The sequence below is a fragment of the Dama dama genome, chromosome 12 (genome assembly GCF_033118175.1).
Source record: "Dama dama isolate Ldn47 chromosome 12, ASM3311817v1, whole genome shotgun sequence".
Taxonomy (NCBI): Eukaryota; Metazoa; Chordata; class Mammalia; order Artiodactyla; family Cervidae; genus Dama; species Dama dama.
The window spans coordinates 62,926,109-62,948,509 of NC_083692.1; the positions used below are offsets into that span (position 1 = coordinate 62,926,109).

Consider the following 22,401-nt stretch of genomic DNA (forward strand, 5'->3'; position numbering starts at 1 on the left):
TGGTACTTTGAGCCCTCTTTGGCATTGCCTTTCTTTGGGATTGGAATGAAAACTGAACTTTTCCAGTCCTGTGGCCACTGTGGAGTTTTCCAGACTTGCTGACATACTGAATGCAGCACTTTAACAGCATCATCTTTTTAGGATTTTAAGTAGATCGACTGGAATCTCATCACCCCCACTAGCTTTGCTCGTAGTGATGCTTCCTAAGGCCCACTTGACTTTGCATCACAGATGTCTGGCTCTAGGTAAGTGATCATACCATCGTGATTATATGGATCGTGAAGATCTTTTTTGTTTAGTTCTTCTGTGTATTCTTGCCACTTCTTAATATCTTCTGCTTCTGTTAGTTCCATACAATTTCTGTCCTTTATTGAGTTTATTTTTACATGAAATGTTCCTTGGTCTCTCTCATTTTCTTGACGAGATCGCTAGTCTTTCCCATTCTATTGTTTTCATCTATTTCTTTGCACTGATCTCTGAGGAAGGCTTTCTTATCTCTCCTTGCTTTTCTTTGGAACTCTGCATTCAAATGAGTATATCTTTCTCCTTTTCTTTTCGCTTCTATTCTTTTCACAGCTATTTGTAAGGCCTCCTCAGACAGCTATTTTGCTTTTTTGCATTTCTTTTTCTTGGGGATGGTCTTGCTCCCTGACTCCTGTACAGTGTCATGAAACCCTGTCCATAGCTCTTCAGGCACTCTGTTTATCAGATCTAATCCCTTGAATCTATTTGTCACTTCCACTGTATAAATATAGGGGATTTGATTTAGGTCATACCTGAATGGTTTAGTGGTCTAATGGTCTATTGGGCACCTCCTGACCTGGGGAGTTCATCTTTCAGTGTCCTATCTTTTTGCCTTTTCATACTGCTCATGGGGTTCTCAAGGCAAGAATGCTTAAGTGGTTTGCCATTCCCTTCTCCAGTGGACATGTTTTTTCAAAACTCTCCACCATGACCCATCCATCTTGTTTGGCCCTTCACGGCATGGGTTATACTTTCATTGAATTAGCCAAAGCTGTGGTCCATGTGATCAGATTGGTTAGTCTGTGATTGTGGTTTTCAGTTTATCTGCAAACCTTAGGAGGGCAGAAACCAAAAGGAAGAAAGAATTCAACCTTGATGCCTGGGAAAAGGAGACCTCAAACACAAGAAGTTAAATGTTCCTACACAAATGAAGGAACAAACTAGAACCAAAGAAGTCCAAATAAATGAAGAAGAAATAGGTAAACTACCTGGAAAAGAATTCAGATTAATGATAGTAAAGATGATCAAAAACTTTGAAAACTAAATGGAGAAAATGGAAGAATCAATTAACAAAGACCTAGATGAATTAAAGAATAAACAAACAGAGACAAACAACACAATTACTGAAATTAAAATACTCAAGAAGAAATCAATAGCCGAATATCTGAAGCAGAAAAACGAATCAGCGAGCTGGAAGATAAAATGGTGGAAATAACTTCTGAAGAGCAGAACATAGTAAAAAGAATGAAAAGAGTTGAAGATAGTCTCAGAGACCTCTGGGACAATATCAAATGTACCAACATTCGAACTATAGGGGTCCCAGAAGAAGAAGAGAAAAAGAAAGAGTATGAGAAAAATTTTGAAGATATTATAGTTGAAAATTTCCCCAAAATGGAAAAGGAAATAGCTAATCAAATCCAAGCAGCACAAAGAGTCCCATACAGGACAAACCCAAGGAGAAACATGCCAAGACACAGACTAATCAAACTAACAAAGACTAAACAGAAAGAAAGAATATTAAAAGCAGCAAGGGAGAAGTAACAAGTAACATACAAGGGGAACCCCATATGCTTAACAGCTGATCTTTCAGCAGAAACTCTGTAGGCCAGAAGGGAATGGCAGGATATACTTAAAGTACTGAAAGGAAAAAAAAAAAATCTACAACAAGGATTACTGTACCAGGCAAGGATCTCATTCAAAATTGATGGAGAAATAAAAAGCTTTTCAGACAAGCAAAAGCTAAGAGAATTCAGTACCACCAAGCCAGCTTTACAACAAGTGTTAAAAGGACTTATATAGTAAAGAAATACAAGAGAAGAAAAAAGATCTACAAAATAAACACCAAATAATTAAGAAAATGGCAATAGGAACATATATATCAATAATTACTTTAAATGTAAATGGATCAAATGCTCCAACCAAAAGATACAGACTGGCTGAATGGATACAAAAACAAAACCCATATCTATGCTGTCTACAAGAACCTCATTTCAAGAAACCTAAAGACTCTTATAGACTGAAAGTGAGAGGATGGAAAAACATATTCCATGCAAATGGGAAGCAAAAGAAAACTGGAGTAGCAATCCTCATATCAGACAAAATAGACCTTAAAATAAAGAAGATTACAAGAGATAAGGAAGGACACTACATAATGATCAAGGGATCAACCCAAGAGGATGATATAACAATTGCACGATATATCTATGCATGCAACATAGAAATTGACAGTAACACAATAATAGTAGGAGACTTTAACACCCCACTCACACCAATGGACAGATCATCAAAACAGAAAATTAATAAGGAAACACTAGTCTTAAAGGATACATTAGATGAGCTGTATCTCATTGATATCTTCAGGACATTCCATCCAAATGCAGAAGAATACACCTTCTTCTTAAGGGTACATGGAACATTTTCCAGGATAGACCACATCTTGGGTCACAAATCAAACCTCAGTAAACTTAAGAAAATTGAAATCATGTTAAGCATCTTCTCTAACCACAATGCTATGAGACTAGATGTCAATTACAAGAAAAAAAATGTAAGAAACACAAACACATGGAGATTAGATAACACATTTCTAAATAACCAAAAGGTTACTGAACAAATCAAAAGAGAAATCAAAAACTTTCTAGAAAAAAATGACAATGAAAACACAACAACTCAAAACCTACGGGATGCAGCATAGTTCTAACAGGGAAGTTTATAACAATAAAAACTTACCTCAACAAACAAGAAAAACATCAAATAGACAACCTAAATTTATACCTAAAACAACTGGGGAAAAAAGAACAACAACAAAAAAATTAGTAGGAAAGAAATCATAAAGATCCAAGCAGAAATCAAAAGAAATGAAGGAAACAGTAGTTAAGATTAATAAAGCTAAAAGCTGGTTCTTTGAGAAGATAAACAAAATTTACAAACCTTTAGGCAGGCTCATCAAGAAAAAAAGAGAGAAGAATCAAATCAACAAAATTAGAAACGAAAAAGGAGAGGTTACAACAGACAATGCAGAAATACAAAGGATTGTAAGAGACAATTATGAACAACTATATGGCAATAAAATGGATAACCTGGAAGAAATGAACAGATTCTTAGAAAAGTTCAGTCTTCCAGGACTGAACCAGGAAGAAATAGAAATTATGAACAACCCATAAAAAGCACTGAAGTTGAAGCTGTGATAAAGAATCTCCCCAAAAACAAAAGCCTGGGACCAAATGGCTTCACAGGAGAATTCTATCAAGCATTTAGAGATGAACTAATGCCCAACCTTCTAAAACTCTTTCAAAAAAATTGCAGACAAGGGAAAACTTCCAAACTCATTCTAAAAGTCCACCATCACCCTGATACCAAAACTGGACAAAGACAACAACAACAAAAAGAAAACTACAGGCCAAAATCACTGATGAACATAGATGCAAAAATCCTCAACAAAAGTTTAACCAACAGAATTCAGCAACACATCACAAAGCTCATACACCATGATCAAGTTGGGTTTATTCCAGGGATGCAAGGATTCTTCAATATATGGAAATCAATCAATGTGATACACCATATTAACAAATTGAAAGATAAAAACCATATGATCATCTCAATAGATGCAGAAAAATCTTTTGACAAAATTCAGTACCTATTTATGACTAAAACTCTTCAAAAAATGGGCATAGAAGGAACCTACATCAACATTGTAAAGGCCATATATGATAAGCCTACAACAAACTTATTCTCAATAGTGAAAAACCGAGAGCATTCCCCCTAAGATCAGGAACAAGACAAGGATGTTCACCTTCACCACTTCACCACCTTCACCAAGAGCAATCAGAGAATAAAAAGAAATAAAAGGAATCCAGATCAGAAAAGAAGGAAAGTTCTCACTGCTTGCAGATGACATGATGCTGTACATAGAAAACCCTAAAGATAGTATCAGGAAATTACTAGGGCTAATCAGTGAATTTAGCAAAATTGCAGGATACAAAATCAATACGCAAAAATCACTTGCATTTCTATATACTAACAATGAAAAATCAGAATGAGCTATCAAGGAATCAATCCCTTTCACCATTGCAACAAAAAAGAATTAAATATCTAGGAATAAACTTACCTAAAGAGACAAAATAACTGTACACAGAAAATTATAAGACACTAATGAAAGAAATCAAAGACATCATAAACAGATGGAGAGATATTCCGTGTTCCTGGGTAGAAAGAACCAATATTGTGAAAATGACTACACTACCAAATGCAATCTACAGATTTAGTGTGGTCCCTATCAAACTACAAAAGGCATTTTTCACAGAACTAGAACAAAAAAATTTCACAATTCATATGGAAACACAAAAGACCTGAATAGCCAAAGCAATCCTGAGAAAGAAGAATAGAACTGGAGGATTCAACCTTCCTGACTTCAGATTATATGGCAAAGCTACAATTATCAAGACAGTAAGGCACTGGCACAAAAACAGAAATATTGACCAATGGAACACAATAGAAAGCCCAGAAATAAATCCATGCACCTATGGGTAACTTATTTTTGACAAAGGAGGCAAGAATATACAATGGGGGTAATGACAGCCTCTTTAATAAATGGTGCTGGGAAAACTGAACAGCTACATGTAAAAGAATGAAATTAGAATACTTCCTAACACCATACACAAAGATAAACTCAAAATGGATTAAAGACCTAAATGTAAGACCAGAAACTATAAAACTCATAGAGGAAAACATAGGCAGAACACTTGATGATGTAAATCAAAGCAAGATCTTCTATGACCCACCTCCTAGAGTAATGGAAATAAAAACAAAAGTAAACAAGTGGGACCTGATAAAGCTTAAAAGCTTTTGCACAGCAAAGGAAACTATAAGCAAGGTGAAAAGACAGCCCTCAGAATGGGAGAAAATAGTAGCAAATGAAACAACTGACAAAGGATTAATTTCTAAAATATACAAGTAGCTCATAAACTTAATGCCAGAAAAACAAACAATCCAATCAAAAAGTGGGGAAAAGACTTAAATAGACATTTTTCCAAAGAAGACATACAGATGGCTAACAAACACATGAAAAGATGCTCAGTATTGCTCAATTATTAGAGAAATGTGAATCAAAACTACAATGAGATATCACCTCATACCAGTCAGAATGGCCATCATCAAAATATCTACAAACAATAAAAGCTGGAGAGGATGTGGAAAAAAGGGAATGCTCTTGCACTGTTGGTGGGAATGTAAACTGATACAGCCTCTATGGAAGACGGTATAGAGATTCCTTTAAAAACTAGGGATAAAACCACCATGCTGCTGCTGCTGCTAAGTTGCTTCAGTTGTGTCCGATTCTGTGCGACCCAATAGATGGCAGCCCATCAGGCTCCCCTGTCCCTGGGATTCTCTAGGCAAGAACACTGGACTGGGTTGCCATTTCCTTCTCCAATGCATGAAAGTGAAAAGTGAAAGTGAAGTCACTCAGTTGTGTCCGAATCTTCGCGACCCCATGGACTGCAGCTTACCAGGCTCCTCCACCCTTGGGATTTTCCAGGCAAGAGTACTGGAGTGGGATGCCATTGCCTTCTCCGTAAAACCACCATAGGACCCAGCCATAGGACCATAGGACCATAGGACCACTCCTAGGCACATACCCTGAGGAAACCAAAACTGAAAAAGACACATGTATCCCATTGTTCATTGCAGCACTATTTACAATAGCTAGAACATGGAATCAATCTAGATGTCCATCAACAGATGAATGGATAAAGTTGTGGTACACATACACAATGGAACATTACTCAGCCATAAAAAGGAACACATTCGAGTCAGTCCTGATTTGGTGGATGAACCTAGAAACTATTATACAGAGTGAAGTGAGTCAGAAAGAGAAAGATAAATATTGTGTTCTAATGCATATATATGGAATCTAGAAAAATGGCACTGAAGAATTTATTTATAGGGCTGCAGTGGAGAAACAGACATAGAGAATAGACCTATAGACATGGGGAGAGGGGAGAAGAGGGCAAGATGTATGGAAACAGTAACATGGAAACTTACATTACCATACGCAAAATAAATAGCTAACAGGAATCTGCTGTTGCTCAGGAAACTCAAACATGGGCTCCGTATCAGTTGAGAGGGGTGGGATGGGGCGGGAGATGGGATGGAGGTTAAAAATAAGGGGATATATGTATACCTATGGCTGATTCATGTTGAGGTTTGACAGAAAACAACAAAATTCTGTAAAGCAATTATCCTCCAATAAAACAATAAATTAAAAAAAAGAATCATTCAAAGATAGCTTTAAGGACACTTGAGACACTATCTGCAGAACCCCCAATATAGAATTACAAAGTGAGTGAGCTTGCAATGTAGACCATGTCATTAATCATGACTTGGCCTTTATCAGTGCTTATAGTATGACATATCAAGCATCTTCCACATGCTTATCTCATTTCTTACAAAAACTCTGTAGGGTGGGCCCTGTTTTAACACCACCACATTATTCTTTTTCCCTTTCTCCCCTCCTCTCTCTTATTTCCCAGCAAAGTCAGCATGGGGACATGGGTTTATGCACATCTAACCCATTCACTTTTATCCAAACCACACTGCCTTCGTAAGGCAGAATGATAGATAGTTTCTAAGTCTGGGAGGAAACTGCCATTCACAAACAACAGAGGATTACTACAGGAGTTTGTCAGAGAAAGGAACAAAGGAAGCAATGGGAATAAATGATCCCAGAAATTTCTGGCTGTAAGGACGTTGTTCTGGTATCCAGTCTGAAGTTATGAAACCCTGACAGTGGTCTAAGTTTGCCCCCAAAATGAGACAATCAGACAGTCTGGAGGTGGCATTCGAAGATGGCACTGAGTTGCTCTTTCTTCTGAGAAGTGTCATGACTGATGTTAAATTATCACACTGCAAAGAGCTCTTTGTCCTGATTCCTGATGTGCAAATCTAGTTGCACATTAAATAAATGTTACACACTAATGGGTTAGAAAATGGCTATTACTATCTATGAAAGTAAAGATATATATGAAGTTTTGTGAAGTCCTTCAAGAGACCCCCAGAGGCACTGTGGCAAATAAAGAGCATTAATAATGTTACTTTGGATTTATATAATGCCTTGCTCCAAACCCCTGGAAACCCTCTCAGGTTTCATTTACTTATTTAATGTCTTTAATGTGTTTCTTCTGAAGACCCTAATTCCTAAAGTTTTGAGCATGAACTTAAATTATAAAGCTTCAGATTTCCAAAGATGGCAATCCTTCTAAATCATTTACTTGTATACTAAATATAGCATTTCTATGAGATGAAATAAATTACAAAAGTGGCCGCAATCAGACACAAAATTTGGTCAGCATCCCAAAGCACCTACTTCTAATCCAAAGCAATGTTTCATCTGTTTTTTGTTTCTTCTTGGTTTTTGGTTTTGTTTTGTAACATTGTGTCTCTTTTCTAACAGAGCATTTAATGAAACTGACTTGTATAACCCTAATATTATGTATTATTAAATTATTATTGTTATCAAACTGATAAAAGTAGGCCAATTCAATTTAAGTTTAACCTTAAATATTAAACTGTAAATAAGAAAAAGTTGTAATATAACTTAATAATCATTCCCTACAAGCAGATGAATTGCCTATGGTAGATAGAAATTGAAAATTTGAAGGTAACTTCTTTATCAACAGAACTTTTTCTGCTAGATAACATTTTCCTGCTAAAGACATGGATGATCCAATCTTTTTACCAAAAATAATCATTTTTAAAAGTGATTTCAAGTGATTTTTAAATAAAGCACAACTTTATTTGAAACTTTAAAAAATAAATGTATGGTATTTTGTACTGTGTTTTATACAAAAATTGAGAAATTACCTAAGAAACTGTTCTTTAGTCACCAAGACGCGTCTGACTCTTGCAATCCCATGGATTCTAACCGGCCAGGATTCTAACTGTCCGTGGGATTCTCCTGACAAGAACACTGGAGTGAATAGTCTTTTCCTTCTCCAGAGGATCTTTCTGACCCAGGGATCAAACCCATGTCTCCTGCATTGGCAGGTGGATTCTTTACCACTGAGCCACAAGGAATACCCTCACCTAAGAAATTATTTTCCTTTAAATGCTCTAGTTGAATATCATAGAAGAGGTATAAGAGAAATGTACCAGTAAATACCAGGAATGGGAAGAAGTTGGCATATCAGAGAGGTATTTGCTGCAATTTTGCTGTGTAAGAGTCTTAACTGTTTATGCTCCAGTGGCTTAACATGGTAAGCATTGTTTCTCACCTACACCACTTTTGGTAGCCTCAAGAACTGCTGGGTCCAACTGAGATATTCTGAGCATGGCTCCAGGCTATGGCTTGTGTTCAGGCTACTCCTTATGTCTTCTCATCCTCCTTGGACGATAGCTACAGTCAGGCATCACCTTCTTGTGGCAGATGGCAAAAGTGTGAGAGGACAAGTCAAAACATGGACACAGAGTAAATCCTCTGTTCCTGTTACACCTACTAATACTCTGCTGGCCAAAGCAAGCTGCATGGAGAAGCCCAGAGTCAACGGGGAAAATGCACCTGATCTATTCTAGTGAGACTTTACAGAACTGCAAAGTCACGTGGCAAAGAGTGTACATGAGTAACTCTTTTACTGAGAAGGAGTGAAGGATTGGGAACAATAACCCAATATACTATTTTGGGGAAATCACCATTCTCATATTTCTTGAAGAATAATGTCAGCCTGCCTAATCATGTGTTTTCAGAAATGCAAACATTTTCAGAGTCTTACTATACAACATGCAGAGATTTGTTTCTTGTGGTGACCTAGGAAACTAAATGCTTGGGTTAAGTTTCCCACTCATTTCTCTAGTTCAAAATCAGAGAGAAAAATTTCCCAAAGAAAAACAAAAAAAATTATTTGTGGTAAAAGTGAAAGTAGACAGTAAGCAATAAGCTCTAGATATTCAAATCAGTTGTTTTTGGAGGCTCCTTCCCTGAAATATTTATTAATATCTCTATCTATATCTCTCAATCTAAAACAAAAATTTTCCATAAAAATAGAGTAAATTATAACTGAAAATGTAAGTGTCCTACTTATGTTCTTGATGAGTTCATAAATACTGCACTAAAACTTTGTATAAGAATATTAAATTATTATACCAAATAAATTCTATATAGCTTCTTCTTATATCATTTACCATAGCAATAACAATGAACATATTTAATCTGTATAACTAAAGCAGTGACATGAAGACGTTTTCTTTGGTACATCATAAGTGTTCATCAAGACATTTCTATCCAACAGACTGATTCCAAGTGCAAGCAATCTGTGTTCAGTTCTATAATTCTTATCTTCTATGAGTATCTTACTTAGTGGAAAATACTTAGGCAGTAACATATTCCACTAAAGCCATTTCTAGTAACATTACATAAGTGGAATATCACAGATAACAACAGCTTTAAGTACAAATGAGTTAAAATATATAAATATCCCTTATATGATGTTCTAAACTCTTGCCCTGATTAATTGCAATCTAGTCTTTTTGCTTGATTTATCTCATAATATTTTAAAGAATTTCCAGGCATATTTATATACACCTAGGAAATGGCAATGATGTACTTCAAGGACATCAGTGCTATCCAGACAAGCAGTACAGAGGCAAACATCTGGAGGCAAACATCTGCAATGATTAGCTTTGATCATCACTCTATCTTGATATGCAAAGATATTGCAATTCCATTGCCTCTCATGACTCAAAGTTCTGGGAAAATTTCACAGAGGAAGGGTTACCATGATCTCCATCTGTGAGACATTCCATGAAAGGAGGCCACAAAGACTGTCTCAGGATAGTAGGAGGTTTGTGTCTGATTTATGAAATTTCCCAAAGCATATGTGCATCTAGAATAGTCAGGTTTGAACTGGTAAAAAGTAGCCACCATGGTACTAGTAACCAACAAATTCCAATTCTTCAAACCATTTTGTCTATCAAGACGATAATCGCTTCACGAGTTTCCTGTTCAGGCCCTTTTATTTTCTATTACCTGACAAAAGTTGAAGACTACTCCATCCCATATAATATTTTATATACCCAAACTACACTGGGTCAGAGTAAAAAAGTTCATAAATTAATAGCTACAAACAGAAATGTAGAACAATCAGTAGTACTGAAGTCCCAATTTAACTTGATATGTTTGAGGAAAGATAGGGTTTAACTTGACAAATCAATGTCTTGGCTACAGATGACCAACTGAATGTTGGGTTATAATCATATTACACCCATCAATGCATATTTTTTACATGTATAAATGCTTCTTGAAATTTAAGTGCTCATGTTTACTCATGTAAAAATATACTGGTAGCCATAATCATAGTTTCCCCCTGGACATTTTCTTACCACATCTAACTTCCTCCCTGAAAATGTGACTCCACAATGACAAGTTTTCTTACATATAAACAATCATAAGAACATTTTGACTTTTGATAAAGTTCAATAAAATAAAGCCTATTATTACCACTTTAAACAAAATTTAACTGAAGTCAAGAAACAGTTGATTTTTAAGCAAAATATAATATTATATATATATACAAACAAACATATACATACATACATACATATATATATATATATATATATATATATATATATATATAAGCTAATGAATAAATGGTGACTTGGGCTCGTGGATTGAATAAATTCAACTTATTAGACCACATGAAACTATTTCATTAAGTGTATGAAATGTTGCAAAAATTATTCATCTGGTGTGAGATTCATTGTATTTTCCCAATGGGACAAAGTTTTTATTTTACATGTAAGATATTCCCCAATTTTTTTCAATATATATTTAGTGGATGCCTACCATGTGTCAAGTTAAGAACAGGTAGGGTAGGTTGTGAGAAACAGCCTAGCCAGAGAAAACAACATGTGAATAAAATCAAACAAGTATATGAGAATAAAGATTTTAGGTTGTTTAATAGAGCAGAAGTTGAGAATGAGAGAGAAGGAGTGACAATAAATTGGGCCATTTGCAAGGATCAGAAAACAGCAGAATTTAAGAAGTTTGAACTTTGTCTTAAGCATAATGGAAAATCATTGGAGCAGTATATGCAGGTAAATGACATGACTAAATGTGTATTTTAGAAAGATTACTGAAGTATAGAGGGTAGTTTAGAGGGAAAGAAATGAAAGAAAGGATACTAGCTAAAAGGTTACATAATCTACATAGAAGAAGTTATATAAGATTAAAATTAGCACACTGGAAAAGAGAGAAGTTGGAAGGTGGAAGCTGTATTTTGGAGGTAGCATCACTACAATAAGGTGATCACTTGGATTATAGAATAAGAGGCATAGAAAGACCACACCTGGGTTTGGATATCAACAGAGGAGTGTCTGGTGTATGACTCGGTGGTAGAGGTATCCCAAAGTGAGTTATATGTTATGTGAGGAGGAGGAGGAGTGTGATAGGGCATACATGAGACCAAGATGGCTAAGGGTTTCCATGTGGAAATATCCAATAAGTAGATGGAGTATAAGCTCTAGTAAGAAAACTGGGCTAGGAACATCCACATGAGAGTCATTAACATAGCTGTATTACTGGAAGCTCTGGAGTAAGCAAGATAACCCAGAATGGATGTTCAAGAGAAGAGTCCTAGGATGTAGAATGAAATCCCCAAATTATCCAACAATTTAAGAAAGAAAGGAGTAAGGATGCAATAATGGGCATTGATAAGTTGGGGCCAGAGAGGCAGACAGAACACCAGGACAAGATGTTGTGCACCCCACAAAAAGAAAAACAAAAGAGTTTGTTTCTAGATTGGCAGTGAATCTGTTAGGATGCTAAATACAATGATGGATTAGTATCTCCTATATTTTGTAACATGGGATTACTAGCTTAACTTTATAAATGAATACCAATGAAATCGTGTGGGCAGCAACTAGACTGCAATGGTTTTAGAAATTAACCATTCCTAAATGAAAGAGGTGATTATACAGTGGAGGTGATGCATAAATTCAAGGGATTAGACCTGGTAGACAGAGTGCCTGAAGAACTACAGACAGACGTTCATAACATTTTATAGCAGGAAGTGACCAAAGCCATCCCAAAGAAAATAAAATGTAAGAAGGCAAGGTGGTAGTCTAAGGAGGCTTTGCAAATAGCTGATGAAAGAAGAGAAGTAAAAAGCAAGGGAGAGAGGGAAAGACACACAGAACTAGATGCAGAGTTCTAGAAACTAGCAAAGAGCGCTAAGAAGGCCTTTTTCAATGAACAATGTAAACAAGTAGAGGAAAATAATAGAAATAGGGAAGACTAGAGATCCCTTTAAGAAAACTGGAGATATCAAGAGAACATTTCATGCAAGGATGGGCACTATTAAAGTCAGAAATGGTAAGGACCTAACAGAGGCAGAAGAGATTAAGAAAAGGTAGCAAGAATATTCAGAACTACACAAATACAGTGTTAATGACTCAGATAACCACGATGATGTAGTCACTCACTTCGAGCCAGACATCCTGGAGTGTGAACTCAAGTGGGCCTTAAGAAGAATTACTCAAACAAGGCTAGTGAAGGTGATGGAATTCCAGCTGAGTTACTTAAGATTCTAAAAGAGAATGCTCTCAAAGTGCTGCACTAAACATGTCAGCAAATTTGGAAAACTTAGCAGTGGCTACAGGAATGGACAATGTCAGTTTTCATTCCATTCCAAAGAAGGGCAGTATCAAAGAACGTTTAAACTACCACACAGTTGTGCTCATTTCACATTCTAGTAAGATTTTGCTCAAAATTCTTCAACCTTGGCTTCAACAGTATGTGAACCATGAAATTCCAGATGTTCAAGCTGGATTTAGAAAAGGCAGAGGAATCAGAGATCAAATTGCCAACATTTGTTGGATCATAGAGAATGAAAGGGAATTCTAGAAAAGCATCTATTTCTTCCACATTGACTATGCTAAAGACTTTGTGTGGATCACAACAAACTGGAAAATTCTTAAAGAAATGGGAAATATCAGACCACCTTTACCTTTCTCCTGAGAAACCTGTATGTGGGTCAAGAAACAACTGCTAGAACCTTACATTGAACAACTGATTGGTTCAAAATCAGAACAGGAGTAAAACAAGGTTGTATATTGTCACCCTGTTTATTTAACTTATATGAAGAGTACATTATACAAAATGCCAGGCTGGATGAAGCACAAGTTGGAATCAAGATTGTCAGGAGAAATATCAACAACCTCAGATATGCAGATGATACAACTCTAATGGTAGAAAGGGAAGAGCAACTAAAGAACTCCTGATGAAGGTGAAAAAGGAGAGTGAAAAATCTGGCTTAAAGCTTAACATCAAAAAACTAAGATCATGGCATCTGTTCCCATCACTTCATGGCAAAAAGAAAGGGAAAAATGGAAGCAGTGACAGATTTTATTTTCCTGGGCTCCAAAATCACTGTGGATGGTGATGGAAGCCCTGAAATTAAAAGATGCTAACTCCTTGGAAGGAAAGCTATGACCAACCTATACAGTGTATTAAAAAACAGGGACATCATTTTGCTGACAAAGGTCTGTAAAGTCAAAGCTATATGGTTTTTTCCAGTAGTAACGTATGGATGTGAGAGTTGGACCATAAGGAATACTGAGCACTGAAGAATGGATGCTTTTGAATTGTGGTGCTGGAGAAAACTTTTGAGAGTCCCTTGGCCTGCAAGGAGATCAAACCAGTCAATCCTAAAAGAAATCAGTCTTGAATATTCATTAGAAGGACTCATGCTGATGCTGAAGTTCAAGACTTTGGTCACATGATGCAAAGAACTGACTCATTGGAAGACACCCTAATGCTAGGAAGGGAACAGCAGAGGATAAGGTGGTTGGTAGCATCACTGACTCAATGGACATGAATTTGAGCAAAGTCCAGGAGATAGTCAAGGACAGGGAAGACTGGCATGCTGCAGTCCTTGGGGCTGCAAAGAATCAGACACAACTTAGCAATTGAACACACACACAAATGAATGAAGAGGAAGCTGGGCCAGGAGACAAGTTCCACAGTCACACTAGAAGGAAGAACAGCAAGTGTCTAGGTCAGGGGAGAAAGAATTGAGATGGCAAAGATATAAAAAAGAGATTATATTGCTTTGTTCTAAAGTTAGGTGATTTTTATTTCAATCACTTACCATACTAACATATTCTTTGGAAGATTTACACTTCACTACATGCAAAGCAATTAAAAATCTATCTCAGGAGTAGTGGAAATAAGAAGTCCTAAAATGCTATAACACTGTTGTCAACTCGACTAGACCTGTATCTGTAACATCTAAAAATATTATAAAACCCAAAAAAAGTTGTTTCACAGGACTTAGGCTTTAAAGTTAGTAGATTAGTAATAAATAAAATATATTGCTAACAAAAAACATTTATATTATCAGTAACTTCATTTACTTGAACTTCGATACCAGATTATAAATGTATGGTCTTTGGAACATGCCTTATTTTCAAAGTCATATTTTGCCTGATCTCTGGCCAGTAAAACTCTTTTCTAATTATTTAAGACATTTTGTTTTGTTTTGCTTGTTTTCAGAATAAACCCATTCTTATTATATACATCTTTATAATAAAGTTCAAATTTTCTGTTTCTAAAATAGTTTCATTTATTAATTTGTGTGTTAAATTCATTTATTCATTGATGCACTCTATCTTTCTTAAGAGTCACTATGTATAACATACTGTAATAGGGCTGAAGATTTTGTGAGTAAATTAGGAAAAATAGTTCTTTTTCTTATGAAGTTTAGAGATTAGGGATGATGGCTACATGGAACATGTAAATTCAAATAGAAGGAAAGTTAACAAGTTTTATTGAAGTATATAATGGGGTTATTTGGTCTACTTTGAGGCCTTATGGAATGGCCAGAGGACATCATCACCTCATAAGCTTGTATGAAAATTTAAAACTATAATTGTATTGTACACCTTTACTTCACATGAATCTACATTAGAATTAATCAGAGTAATCAAACCCTTATAAAATTATTTTTAATGAAAGAAGCTCATTATAGTTACCAGTTACCAGAAAGGAGATTGTATAATTAATGTAATATTAAAAGCTAAAAAAATGGGATTCTTTAGAAATAAGATGTGGATAATTGCTTTTCTGGTTAATTGAGTGCTAAGAGTTTTTACTGCAATGTCACATTTGAACTGAAATTTTATTTTTTGGATAATCATGTCCTTTAATAGGCTACAAGAATATAATCTGAAAGATCCTTCATTGTTCTTACTGTAAATGTAATATTTGGGAGGCAGGCATTCTAATCAACTTTTCATACAACTGAAAGAAAAGCCAAGGTAGATAGTTTAAAATAGAGGTACTTTAAATTTCTTTTTAAATTCACTCTTTGATTTGTTTTTTAGGTAGGACTGCCACCTGCTCTACTATTATTTAAATGTTGGCAGTGATTTAAACATAGGGGAAATTTTACAACGGGGACCTAACCCTTCTTATAAATCATCCCAGAGAACACATATTTTAGCTTGTCATTTCACAGGAAGATATTATTAAAAGTGAGCTTGGCACAACACGCAATTCAAAACAAATTTGTTGCTGATACCTTCAACATGCATTACATTTTCATTAGTTGCTGGTAGAGGTGGAGGTGGGAAGTAGCACTTGCTGATTCATCTGCCTAAATGAAAATTGCTTTCCCTTCAGCTAAGAGCAAGTCAGCTGTTTTTCTTCATTAATACTGGATGTGTGCGTTTCTATGCGAGCTCTTCTCTGTTAATGGGTATAGGAATGATAGATTCATGGGTTAGACACATTGGTGGAACATAGTTATTGTGTTAACTTTTGTCCCTAAGAGGTCTTTCACCAAGTTTTAAAGATATTAACATTTTTGAAACACCACTAACACACTTTCCTTTCCTGCCCCTCCCCTCCCCAACTCTTCCCCCCACCCTCCCTTCCCTTTCTCTTTTACTTAGTAAATCCCATTGGTTCCCTATAAACAGGTATTATTGAGTTTATTTGTATTCTTTTCCAATGATATTTTGGGGTGACTCTCAACAAAATGCATATCAAGTAATTTAGTAAATTAAAGGCACACTATCACGGTGAAGTCACATATATGTGAAATGAACATGGTCACTGAGTAAATCTGTAGTTTTGCCCAGTACTTCCTGGCATCCTGGCAAAAAGTAGAAAACAAATTATGTAGTTCTTATTACCAAAAAAGGAAGCAGTACACCATCATCTCAGGAGACAGAAAATTCTTCCTGTCATAAATTCCAAAGAAATTTCTCACATGAAAAATGATGTAGAAATGATACAATGCATACAACTAATGAAATAATTAGCAGCTATAAAACAAAGCAAAACAATGATTTCATCATGATGTTCCTTTAAAAATGAAGTGGATTTATTGTTGTTGTTTAATCACTAAATCCTGTCCAACTCTTTTGTGACCCTACAGATTGTAGCTCACCAGGCTCCTCTCTCCATGGGATTTCCCAGGCAAGAAAACTGTAATGGGTTACTAATTTCCTTTTCCAGGGGATCTTCTCACCTAGTGATTGAAACTGCATTTCTTGCATTGGAAGGGGGATTCTTTACCACTGAACCACCAGGGAAGCCTGAAGTGGATTTATCATTTACTTAAATCCTTACCTTTTGTCTGGGTTCTAGGGCCATTATGTAAAGAGTTAATATACATGGCTTAGGTGAAAACACCCAATTTGGGTTCCATTGGAACATAGTAGTTTTAAATTTATACATACCTCAAAAGGTCAGTTGTTATCTATATAGTAAAAATGTAAATGAATTTTATTTCCCAGCATACATCTCTTACATTTTAAAAAAAGCTTAGTAAATTTCCCTAATAAAAACAAAATGTAGTCATATTTCAAGCACAATTATTCTGTGCCAGTACTATGGAAGCAGTGACAGATTTTATTTTCTTGGGCTCCAAAATCACTGGGGACAGTGACTATAGTCACAAAATTAAATGATGCTTGTTCCTTGAAATGAAATCTATGACAAACATAGATTGTGTTAAAAAACAGGGATATCAGGTCCCTGTCAAAGCTATGGTTTTTCCCAGTAGTCATATATGGATGTGAGAGTTGGATCATAAAGAAGGCTGAGAGCTGAAGAATTTATATTTTCAAACTGTGGTGCTGGAGAAGACTCTTGAGAGTCCCTTGGACTGCAAAGAGACCGAGCCAGTCAATCCTATAGGAAATCAACTATGAATATTCACTGGAAGGATTGCTGCTAAAACTGAAGCTCTAATTCTTTGGCCACCTGATGCAAAGAGCCAACTTATTGGAAAAGACCCTGATGCTGGGCAAGACTAAAGGCAAAATAAGAAGGTGCTGGCAGAGGATGAGATGGTTAGGTAGCATCATGTACTTAATGAACAAGAATTTAAGCAAATTCTGGGAGATAGCGTAGGACAGGTGAGCCTGGCTTGCTACAGTCCATGGGGTCACAAAGAGTGGGACACAACTAAGCGACTGAACATCAATAGGACATTTGAAATCATACTGCACTTTAGGGACCATTGACTACCTGGAATGCTCTTGTGTTACAAAATAAAACAGTGAAAAACAAAACATATACCTGAGGAAATGACCTACATCTTTTACACTGACAGTAGATGGCAACTTTTCACAGTAATCTTTCTTTATCTTCCCACTTTATATGAAAAGAGATATATGTATAATACATTGTTTATAACCTGCCTCGCCTCCCCCAGTCCCATACTAGACTCAATACAAGATTTAGAGCAGGGGGGTAGGGACAATAAAAACAATAATAGAATTCTGACGTGTAGGAATGAGTCATTTCTATCAATCACATATTTAGCACCCTACTTCAGTCTAAAAAATTAATATGATATATATGTCCCATTTTAAAGAGTATGCATGAGGGAAATTCTTATAGAATAGAAACTTAGCAATGGAGAAAAAGACTTCCTTTCCTAGTAAATTTTATCTTTAAGATTATATCAGTAGGTGGCGTCCACGGCAGTGGGTGGGGGAAGATAGCGGAGGTTGGTAAGGACACTGAGAGCATCGCCTGGCCAAGGAGAGGCTGTTGTGCTTCCACTGCTCAAGTGTCAGGACATGGGGCAGAGCCCAGGGTACTCCTCGACCGGCTCTGAGATCAGCCAGCACTGCCACTACCGTGGCTACTGTTTTGGGGAAAAGCCAATTCTGACTCCATGTTGGAAAAGTTTCTCTGACTTGCTCTTCTTTGGTTTTGTTATTATAATCATACATACTGGCCTGCCGCAGAGAATCCTGCTTCTCTGCCCGCTGGTTAAACTAAAGTGCCTTTGTTCAGGACTCTCTTCACCTGTAGATGGCAGGAAGGAAGAAATTAACACATCCCCTGCCTGAGGCTTGCCATTCCAGGAGACCTTTACAAGATCAATGGCCTTTTTACTTTGTTTCCTCGCCTCCCACATTGCCGATCTATAACAGAACATGGCATCCAGACCCCAGACAAGATGGTTATTTCGAGACATATCTTCTCAGGTCAGCACAGAAGGAGGTGGACTGGGTAACTCTACCAGCTGGTAGGCGAGGGGCACTTCACACTGTGGGGGCTTGAGGCTGAAGGTGGCTGGACCAGCCAGGAGGAGCAGTTGCTGCTGGATGCCATAGAGAAGTTCGGCTTCAACAACTGGGCGAATATGACTACTCCGGTGGGTGCTTCCTGAGCTCCCCAGAAAGTGATGGCCGAGCAGCAGCAGCTGGGCTGCATGTTGCTGAGGGATGACTACTAGACTGAGTGTGACCAGGATGCGGAGGCACTCGTTAGCTGACTCTCCATCAACTACCACAACAATCAAGCTGAAGCACATGCACTTGGACATGCACACGCACGTGGACATACACATGCAGAAGCTCAAGGAGCGGCAGCAGCGCAAGACCATCACCCGTGACTACAACCTAGTGCCCACCTTCCTGGGCAAGGACAAGAAGGAGAAAGAGGAGATGCCCATGCACAAAGTCACCAAGGAGTAGGAGGAGCTGCAACTGAAGTTGTGGTTGCTCTCCCAGCTCATGTCCTGCAAGTAATTCCACTATCTGTTTGAGAACATGCAGAAGAAGAGGCTGTGTGCACCAAGATCCGGGAGCTGCAGTGGTCCCAGAGCAACAGCATCACGAAGATGGAGGAGGTGGCCAAGTAAGAGGCAACCTGGCACAAGAGTGAGAGGAGGAAGGAGAACAAGAACCTAGGCAGCTCCAAGCGAGCAAGGAGAATTGTAAGGATGGCAAGCTTGCCGCCATTAAGAACCTGCCTGTCTTCGAGCTCTTGTCAGACTGCAATAAGGCGCTCTGCAGCTCGCTGAACCTCAGCCCCACGTGCTATGTGACTGTGAAGGCCATCATCATCAAGGGCCACCTCCAGGAAAGGCAGGGCATCCCCTCCAGGAGCCACCTTCCCAGCTACCTGGACAACGTTCTTAAGGATTTTAAACTTCCTCACCCTGGGAGAGTGGGTGGATATCCAGGGGTGCTTCCTGAAGCCGAGTTGCTGTGAAAGCTGGAATGATGGTATAAAGCTTATGAGTCAAAAGGACCAGGGGAGGGGAAGTAGGGGAGAGAGGAAAAACTTTTTTCCCCATTGTTGCTCTTTTTTAAACAAATTGAGGGCTTATTTTAGGATATAAATTCTTTTTATGGTCCTCTGAAAAAGCTAGTAACAATCTTAGGTCAAGGGGGAGACAAATACATGTATATTTTATTAATAATTTCGCCCTAAACATAGTACTTTAAGATGATTGCATTTAAGTGTTCAGTTTGTAGAATATTACGATGAGATTGGGAAATTTCCTTTTATTTGTGTTTCTTACCGCTGGTATATAACTGTCATGCTGTCCCTGTCTGGCCACCAGTTTCACCCTCTGATCTAAGATCCGCCCACTGCCCCACAGCCACCCATGACAACCATCACAGCCACATGGCATTTTGGGTGGGAACAGGGCAGGGCAGGTGGACGAGAGGCTGGGGAAGGGCAGGATGGGCATCCAAAGGGACTTGCAAAGAGGAATCTGGTATTGAACAATTTGGCCAAATAGAGCTTCCCCATGACCACTGGCAGTGCCAGAGTTTGAGCCTGGAGCCCTGAAATCCAACCACTGGGGAGCTCACCATGGGAGGCACAATGATGCTCAGCAGGCTCCCCAGGGTCTAGGGGGATGCAGGGCCCAGTGCAGACTGCCAGAACACTGAGCCTCCCCTCCTGGGGAGGCTGCTGCTCTTAGAACTTGCTGCTCCTAGAACTTGTGTGCATTTTACTTGGAAGAACTCATTTTAGAAAGTTCACAACCAAGCATTCTCGCATTAGCTCCCTCCAGGGTTTTCACCCCACTAGCAAGTACCACTTTCACTGAGAATGGCCACGGATCTTACTTGAGTGGTGTGTGGCATTAGGCGCTTGGCTAGGCGAGGGCTAGAGGAAGCCCCTGGAGGCCTTAAATCCTGGGCACCGCTTCTTTGGTTCACTGTCTTGACCCACTCAGGGGTGTCTTTGCCCAGCCCTACTTAGAGATGTCCAAGGTAAGGAGCAGTGGCTGTGCTTTGCTGGAGCAGCTGTGAAGAGATGCCCCATGTCCAAGATAAGAGAAACCCAAGTAAGACGGTAGGAGCTGAGAGAGGGCATCAGAGGGCAGACAGACTGAAACCACAATCACAGACAACTAGCCAAACTGATCACATGGACCACAGCCTTGTCTAACTCAATGAAACTAAGCCATGCCATGTGGGGCCACCGAAGATGGACGGGTCATGGTGGAGAGGTCTGACAGAATGTGGCCCACTGGAGAAGGGAATGGCAAACCACTTCAGAATTCTTGCTTTGAGAAACCTATGAACAGTATGAAAAGACAAAAAGATAGGACACTGAAAGATGAACTCCCCAGGTCAGTAGGTGCCCAGTATGCTCCTGGAGATCAGTGGAGAAATAACTCTGGAAAGAATGAAGGGATGGAGCCAAAGCAAAAACAAAACCCAGTTGTGAATGTGACTGTATAGAGCAATATTGCATAGGAATCTGGAATGTTAGGTCCATGAATCAAGGCAAATTGGAAGTGGTCATACAGGAGATGGCAAGAGTGAACATCAACAGTCTAGGAATCAGTGAACTAAAATGGACTGAAATGGGTGAAGTTAACACAGATGACCATTATATCTACTACTGTTGGCAAGAATCCCTTAGAAGAAATGGAATAGCTGTTATAATCAACAAAAGAGTCCAAAATGCAGTACTTGGATGCAATCTCAAAAATGACAGAATGATCTCTGTTCATTTCCAAGTCAAACCATTCAATATCAGGGTAATCCAAGTCTATGCCCCAATCAGTAACACCTAAGAAGCTGAAGCTGAGCGGTTCTCTGAAGACGTACGAAATCTTTTAGAACTAACACCCAAAAAAGATGTACTTTTCATTATAGGGACTGGGATGAAAAAGTAGGAAGTCAAGAAACACCTGGAATAACAGACAAATTTGGCCTTGGAGTACAGAATGAAGCAAGGAAAAGGCCAATAGAGTTTTGCCAAGAGAACGCGCTGATCATAGCAAACACCCTCTTCCAACAACACAAGAGAAGACTCTACACATAGACATCACCAGATGGTCGACACCAAAATCAGACTGACTATATTCTTTGCAGCCAAAGATGGAGACGCTCTATACAGTCAGCAAAAATAAGACTGGGAGCTGACTGTGGCTCAGATCATGACTCCTTATTGCCAAATTCAGACTTAAATTGAAGAAAGTAGGGAAACCCACTAGACCATTCAGGTATGACCTAAACAAATTCCCTTATGAGTATACAGTGAAAGTGAGAAATAGATTTAAGGGACTAGTTCTGACAAAGTGCCTAATGAACTATGGACAGAGGTTTGTGACATTGTACAGGAGACAGGGATCAAGATCATCCCTAAGAAAAAGAAATGCAAAAAGGCAAAATAGCTGTCTGAGGAGGCCTTACAAATTGCGATGAAAAGAAGAGAAGCGAAAAGCAAAGGAGAAAAGGGAAGATATAAGCATCCAAATGCAGAGTTCTAAAGAATAGCAAGGAGAGATAAGAAAGCCTTCATCACCAATCAATGCAAAGAAATAGAGGAAAACAACAGAATGGAAAAGACTAGAGATCTCTTCAAGAAAATTAGAGACACCAAGGGAA

The 22,401-nt window shown here is 38.0% G+C and overlaps 1 pseudogene; it reads left to right on the forward strand.

The window, feature by feature from the left end:
- Positions 1-19,737, forward strand: part of LOC133066839 (transcriptional adapter 2-beta-like) — a 201,206-nt pseudogene extending 181,469 nt beyond the window's left edge.
- The last annotated feature ends 2,664 nt before the right edge of the window (positions 19,738-22,401 follow it).